The 7,862-nt window shown below is 41.0% G+C and overlaps 1 long non-coding RNA gene across 1 annotated transcript in view; it reads left to right on the forward strand.

The window, feature by feature from the left end:
- LOC142054924 (uncharacterized) overlaps positions 1–6,589 on the forward strand; it is a 174,540-nt gene extending 167,951 nt beyond the window's left edge. Inside the window, exon 6 of the long non-coding RNA XR_012659723.1 lies at positions 6,521–6,589. This is a non-coding gene — a long non-coding RNA (uncharacterized LOC142054924). The remainder of the gene's footprint in view (positions 1–6,520) is intronic.
- The last annotated feature ends 1,273 nt before the right edge of the window (positions 6,590–7,862 follow it).

The raw sequence follows: 7,862 nt of genomic DNA on the forward strand, positions 1-7,862 counted from the left end.
CCTCCACGGGAGTCAGAGCCACCCGCACCTGCCGTCGAGCTTCTGTGGCATGTATGTGAGTGCGAATCGTGAGGAGGTGCGGTTGAGAGAGAACAAACGTGAATGCTGTTCAGTGTTTTGAAACATGGGTGATCTGACTGATGCTGTGTCATATGTCATGCACGTTTGTCCCAAGTTATATTTTAAGTTTCCCAAAGGGAGAGCCAAGCTTTCAGCCCAAGATTAAAATTTTAGCTGTATGAGGCTGTCCTGCTTTCTGTGAAGAATCTCAGGTGTGATGCCCTGTCATCTTCCATTGCCTCTAATTAAGTTAATGCAGGCAGTGATTTAATTTAAGGGAGCCTGCTTTCTATTAGCTATTTGAACTCTCTCTGACAGGACTGTACTTTTCCTAAGCTGGAAGAAAGCTCTGGATTTGCCCTGTCTAACTTGTGGGCGCCACTAGCCCTGTGGGCAGAGCTGGCCTGGACCAGGTGGCCCCTCAGCCCGCTGTCCCTAGGGGTCTGTGTGCTGGGGATGTGCCTGGAGGGGTCTCAGAGAGCTGAGCCATCTTCTTGTGCAGCACCTCTCTCCCCATGGAGCGCGCAGGGTGACCAGCTCTGTGTGAGCGTGCTCAGTTAGGTGGCAAAAACTAAGGAAGATAAGTCTGGGTCAGTACTTCTAATCAAAGCCAGGCCTAGAGAAAGTTTATTTAGGCTGTATTTGACCTAAGTAGCTAAAAGCCAGAGAGGAATCTAGGTGTTGGCTCCTCAGTGCAATGGTATCTTATTTTGTTTCAAATTTCTGTAATGTCAGTGCTAACTCAAAGTTATTTTCTGAGAATTTCAATAACTCAGTTTCAGTTGTGTTGGTGGTGTTGTTGTTGGTTTGGTTTTTGTTTGTTTGCTTGTTTATTTTTTTTAACAAATATTCACTAAATAACAAATCCATGAAATTCACTAAGTTGACTGAAGTCACTCCACTCCTGACTATTTCTCTGCTTCTCGTGCAGTTCCTCTCATGGACAGATGAGGCTGCTATGCAATTGTCTCTTTCATTTTGGGGGGAGTGATATTTAAGGGACTGTTCCCTCCTTGCTAAATACTCGCTGAGGACTCTCAGAAGCGAGTTGCCTTCCAATAAATCGTTAGGCTGCCTTCCTGGCTCAGTGTGTGTGAGGATTTGGGGAACAACAGGACCGTATCCTGTCTAGTAGGCATCCAGCTTTCAGCCAGCACTCCTCACAATAGGCAAGCTGAACTTCCACAGTTTCCCTGTGTTTGTAAGACCACTAAGAGAGGGCACCCCTAGGAAAGCATGATGATGTGAATTCAGTTTGGAACGAAAAGCACTGGAGGCGCTAAGGGAATCATGTCAGCTCTTGTTGTTGAAGAGGTTGTGATATTCTACAGTCTTGTTTTGTTCTGTTAACAGCCCTGAACTGCTGGGTGGCAGCAACCTTACCTTCAGTGTAGGTACATCCAGCTTCGGTGGGCCAGGGTTTTACAAACTTCTCTTTCTGATGCAGTCCTTGCTGTAGTTACCCCTGCCTAGCTCCTTCTAGACTACACTATCATAAAGCAGAATAACAGAGGACTTCACCCTTGAAGACTGCTCAGTACCTTTAGGTAATGCTGGGGATGGCCACCAATTTTATGGGCTGACACCTGCACTCTGTACCAATGCTTCTATGTTCACCACTGGCTGTCATTTTGCTGCCATGGGCACATTGAAACTTTGGTTTCCATTCAGAGAGCACTGAAATTCCTGAATGCTGATGACCTAAGGACCGCCTCTCCCCTTTTCTGCTAAAACGTTCTTGCCTACCTGAGATGCTCCTGCTCTTTTTAGGCTTGTAGATATTAGGGTAAAGCACTGTCAGTCGAAATCCCTGGCTCCACAACTGACTCCCAAATTCGTAGTCTGGCCTTAACCTTAGCGTAAGCAAATGCTTATTTAGGTTATTTTGCAAGTATATGATTTGGTGACGTCACCAGATTTCTGTCTAATGAAGAAACTTCCAGAAGCAAACAATAAATGGCAGCAAAGTATATCCTTGAAGTAGCTTTGGGGTACAAAAACCTGACCCTTAGAAAGTCTGTCTTTTCAGTAATGAGTTAAAAAGAATAGAATCATCTTTTAGGATCAAGAATATATCTCCTTGTTCTACACATAACACACAGTATAGGATGATATGTAACAAACAGCACACCTGATATCATCTGTGGGTGAACGTCACCATGATGAAAATCACTGTCTCTAGGCAGAACTGTTTTGTACCCTTGTAACTTTAAAAAGAAAATCAGGTAGTTCAGTGCAATGTATTTCCTGAAAAAGAGTGTCTAGTTACAGCAGACCAAACTGTTTTTTTTCCTCCAAGGGAACATACTGAATGAACTATATTATTCTCTAAATAATGGACAAAAACATTCTTTATTATGAAAACTTCATGCTCTTTCATAAACGTTAATAACGCTGGGGGTGTGTGGGTAGGAGAGCAGGTGGGTAGAAATAGAAATGATAAATGCAAAAGCAAAGTGGGATAACTCTGAGGCTGTAATTTCTTATGAAATATTTCTCCATATGATACCTCTTTCCTTCAGAACACTTTTATAAAAGAGAAATATTTCACATTGCCTGCAGTCTTCAGGTTTTTACTGCTTTTTCTAAGTCCAGTTCTTCTGAAAGGCAATGGGAAGGGAATGGCTTAGGGAAGCCTTTATTTAACCAGATGACATAAAGTACTAACAGCAATGGAAATTTCCTCATGCTCTGGGCCTGAACCTTGTCTAAAAATAATCTCTTAGGGTCAGAGCATTATTCCTCTCCAATGTTCATTTATTCTCCAGCAACTCTCCCAAGTCTACTGAGATGGGACAAACTTGCTTGCTCTTCTAAAAATGTTTTCCTGTGCTTTAGAAATTGGATGGATTTTCCTCATTATCTTCTTCAGAGGTCGCAGAGCTCTGTGACCGAGCACTGCTGTTAGTAGCAGCAGTAGTTGCTGCACATGTGGACGGATTCAGGTGGGCTACTGGGGTGGGCTCCACGTCAGAGTACCAGGAATCCTTCCAGCTTATGTTTGCCTGGAAAACTCTGTCATTAAATTTGATTCCTACATTGTAGCAGCCAACATTTCAACTTCCAGAATTCTGTCTCAGTGTGGCAGTAAAGGTCATGGATTTGTTCTTTTTCCTATTTCATCCCCTTTCCTTCACTATTGCTATTATAAAATCTCCCTCACAGATACTAGGAAAGGTTTAGGACCATCCTGCTAGTGAGACTTACGAATGACAATTTCTGTTCAGAGTCCAGAAAACTTCATTAATGCTGAATAAGCACAGTTCTTTCTTACATTGTGCGTGCAGAAATGCTTTTCTGAAGTGATCCATTGCACTTTGACTGAAACTTGTCTTCATAGTTATACAGATTTTTTTCATGGCTGAAAGTAAAATGTGGTGAGCTTGAAATATTGATATGTAGAGCTTCCTGGCTAGCTTCTAAATTAAAGAAATATTCTATTTTAAATAATAATTAAAAATAACTAGCACAAGAATGATTATTTGCAGCCCTATTAGTTAGAAGCAAGTGATGTAATGAGCAAGATTAAAATCAGTGCTGGCCTTTCCTGCTAGAAGTTTGTGGGTGTTTTAGTAATTTATATGAAATAAAATTTGATCACTGAATTATCAGTAAGGACTTTATACAGCAGGGCTTGAGTGATTTCTGTTGGTTTTCCCTATTGTGCTCCCCCTTTGTCACCTCAACCTGTGTGCTGTCAGCACTAGATCTATATTTATTTATGTAATAGGGAAAACCTGAGAAGTGTGCTATTGATTTCATTGATTGGAAACATGTAGCTAGCACAAAAAAAGACAAGTTCGAATGGATACCAGCTGCTCAGAGGCTTCTACAGCCTGCTAAAGAGTTAAGACATGAGCAGAAAAGTCATTTGAAAGAGGTAATTGTATCAGGCTGGATAAATGCTTCTGTCCCTCTATGCTTACAAGTTCAAATGTAAAGTCTGACAATTACACGGGGACATGTGGAAAAAAAGAGATTCTTACAGGAAAGTCTAGCTGGGCAATTTGCATTGGTCCACAAAGAAAGACGGAGAACAGCAGAGGTAAGAGAGTCTCAGCCTACACATCTAGCAGGGAAAATGCTGCAATATGAATTAATTTTCATTAAAAAGGTGTGTGAAACAGCAGGAGGACGAACTGAAACTCTGCAGATGGAGAGGGCAGCGGTAGGAAGGCATCAGCAGGGAGACCCTGTGCTGCAAATTCCCATTGTGGAGAAAAGGCAAATGCATTTACCCTGTCAGCCGAGGGAGGTTTCTTTTTATTGTAGGCTGTGTATGACAGCTAGTGTATATGGGCACTTCTGGCTTTGGGGATTTTTGTTTTGCTTTGGTTTTAGTACCTGAAAAGCCTTGAAAAATATTGGAAAAATCTAACAACAGTGAGTTATCCAGGCACTCAGTCTGATGTCCCTGCAGACCAGTGGCCTGCAAAAAAACCCAGAAGGAACTTTTCCCTTCTCAAAAAGGTCAGTCCATTAGCCACAAACCCAACAGATGTTGAAAGGAAGTAATTCTAAACTGTAAGGTTTAAATTGGCAGCAGGGGAAGATGAGTTGCCAAAATGTGTCTTTGTTCTGCTGTTTCTGAAAGCCTCAATTCCTCTGAATGGAAGACTTCCACATTTGACCCCTGCACAGATATACTTGTGTTACATTTAAACTGCTGTGGTGCAATCAGAAGGCTCAGGCTAAAAAAAATGGCCCATGAAACAGGTACAGAGCAGTCTCAGCCTATGGCAAGCTCTGTACTGCTCTGGTTTCAGCACTAGCAGTACCAGAAGTGGCAATCAGTGAAGGCTGCTGTCACTGGGTGACGGCATTTGCCTCATGGGAAGAAGCGATGGGGATTTGGTCCCTGGGACTTCCCAAATCCATCTGTTGTGTCTGCCCGTGAGCACTTCAGTCCCAGGGTAACTGTAGCTCCAGTGGCTTTTCCTGAGGAGCTTCACCTTGTTTCTGGCATGGCAATCCTGCCATAGGATTGAAGTTACTGCGCAGAATCCCCTGTGCATGAGCAGAGTTTAAGAAAAAGAGATTACATTAATAGGGGTCTGTGGAAATCACCTAAAAGGTGGAATTTTGAAGAGAATAAGAAAGCAGATGTGATTTCTCATGGAGTGTATAGGATGGTTTAGAAACTCTATAATTACTTTGTAATAAGTTGTACAGAATCCTTTTTGTTTATTACACATATGTACAAAGAAATAAGAAGCATTTTGTAAATGTAGTGGTCAGAGACGGAGAGTAATTGAAATGTTAATTCTAATCATATGCTGTGCTCATGCATTTTTAAAATCATGTTATCTATTAATTAGTGCCTGTAAGCGCACTGAAGATAGAAAATGCTATAAATTACTATGTGCTATTGTTACTATCGTTATCCACTAGGTTTAATTAGTTCTCGTACATTTTAATTGGATTATTGAGATGTAACTTAGAGAACATGATTTCAGACCAAATGCTATCCTCAGAATCCTGGTGAAGTCATCGGCTGCAGTGTCTGTACATACAAATAAGATGACTAGCTTGTTTATGTGGATCGATACATAAGTCTTTTTATATTTGTCCTACATGAACGTGTGCATCTGATGGCTTCCATCTTCCCTAAAATTACCCTTGTCTAAGACTAGGCTAGGGCATATGCAGCCCCGCCTCATGGTGGTGTTTCCACAGAAGGATGTGTCACAGTGCTAAGCAGTGCTTTATGGCCCTGGAAGACTAGAAACAAGAAGATGATAGCACAAAGATGAGAAGGGTCTCAGTTTCCCTGTGGGGCCAGCACATTTCTGTCACCCTTTGAAGAAAGGGACTTACCTTTAAACCAATAGTATCTTTAAAAGTACCTGGTTCTAGATTTTCTTTTTTCTTCCCCTGTCAGTAATACTGATGAAACGTGCTGACCTTGTCCTTCATTCTTGCCTGTGGTTCAGAAGGATGTATGGAAAATAACTGTTTCTATTCAGCCTTATTTATTTATTTATTTATAAATAACCACTTTTGATTTGAAGGAAGCGTCAACATTTGATCCTCTTGGAAAAAAACCTTTGGGAGATTTTCCTTTCAAATTGGTCCAAACTGTTTCCCCCCGCCCCCCTGCAAGGTCAGGAAATTTCTGGGCTTGTGTAAAGTTTTAGATAGTCTAATTCCAGAACCTACTTTATTTCTAAACCAGGAATCGGGCAGCAGGCCCATCTTCCCATGTCTGCTTGCAACAAGGCTTAGTGTTCTGTATTTTTCAGGATGTTCAGTCTTATAAGACCCCCTGCTTAAAAATCCTCCCCACTTCCTCCCCCCCCCAAAAAAAAAAAACCCAAAAAACCCCAAAACACATTACAGGGGAAGAAGGAATACATTTGCTCTTATTATAAAAGACATTTATCAAAGTTAAATCAGCTGGGATTTTCTGATACATGGCTGACTTGCAAAATTCTCTTTAACATCTTTTCATTTTTGGCAGTCAGGGGAAGTACTTACCACTTGGATTACTGGAGCTGTAAGGGGATTCCAGCTGACAAGAGAAAAAAAAAGTAGGTGATTTTTTTTAACTATTTTTTTTTTAACTATTTCCCTATCCTACTTTTTTCTGTCATTTTCCCTGTGCAAATGTCCTCCTGCTTTGGTAAGCAATTTCGCAGGGTACCAGTCCAGTGCTCCTTGCAAATAATTGAAAGTCACCTGTTGAAGCCAGGGAGTTTTGGGACAAATTCTAAACCATGTAACAGCTGTCTATTCCCATAGTGCTGAGCTCCTGATTAAAAAAATATTAAGGTTTGCCCCCTTTTTTAAATCATAGCTTTCTGTTAATCAGTTCTGGGGTCTTATGTAGTGATATCCCCAGTTTTTCAGACTTAGTAGGACTGAGCCCAATTGTCCCTATCTTCAGATATTAGGAAGTTAATCTTTTATTTAACCTCTGTTGAATGTTTCCTATGTCAGCCTAAGAAATCAAGTTTGTGGATTAGATCCTCTTTTATTTCACATAATGCTGCAGTTGCAAGAATCCCCTATGCAGCAATCTTGCTTTGTGCGCATCGTTTATCTAATGTTACAAACAGAGCAAACACTTGTCCCCTGAAGATCGGGGTGCGGGTAGGGGTTTGGCCTCTAATATTTCCTTGTCAGAAGCAATTGTTTCAACTGCAGCTTATCAGTTTATCTTCAGAAACACATGCCCTTGGCAATTGTCATACGTCAGCTGTGACAAAATGTACAGCAATTTTATTCTCTTCCCTTTCCTCTCCCTTATATTCCAAACGTTATGGTGTATGTCATCCCTAATTGCTGAGAATGGACTGAGGTTGGCAAGATTTTGCTGGCAGTTCTAAAGCAATGGTTTGTGCTGTACTTAGGTTAATTGTTATTTCTTGGCATCTCCAAATTGTCCCCCTCTCCGTTTTACCTCTATTTTGTTCAGTTTAAGATTTCTGCTATGGTCTGGCATGCCTGTGGTAATGCAAGCCATACATAGGGATTTTCTTGACCAACAAATTTCTGCTCTGCTTAAAAACCCAAGCAAGAGAGAAACCCCCACACTTCAGTGCCCACCTATTAGTGCACCAGCTGTTTCTAGAGTTTGTGCATTTCCTCTTGAATTGATTAAATAATAATAGCTAAAAGGAGTAGGCTTAGATTAGAAATTCTGATTTGGGTGTTCATTTTCTTTTTGCTTTTACTCTTCATAAGCAAATAGAACTCTCCAATAATGTGCATATCATTGCAACACTGTCATGCAGAACATTACGATACAGCATGTAATGTTAAGCTAGCACTGTTCACTTACCTAATATATTGAACATGGC

This window comes from Phalacrocorax aristotelis, chromosome 3 (genome assembly GCF_949628215.1).
Source record: "Phalacrocorax aristotelis chromosome 3, bGulAri2.1, whole genome shotgun sequence".
Lineage (NCBI taxonomy): Eukaryota > Metazoa > Chordata > Aves > Suliformes > Phalacrocoracidae > Phalacrocorax > Phalacrocorax aristotelis.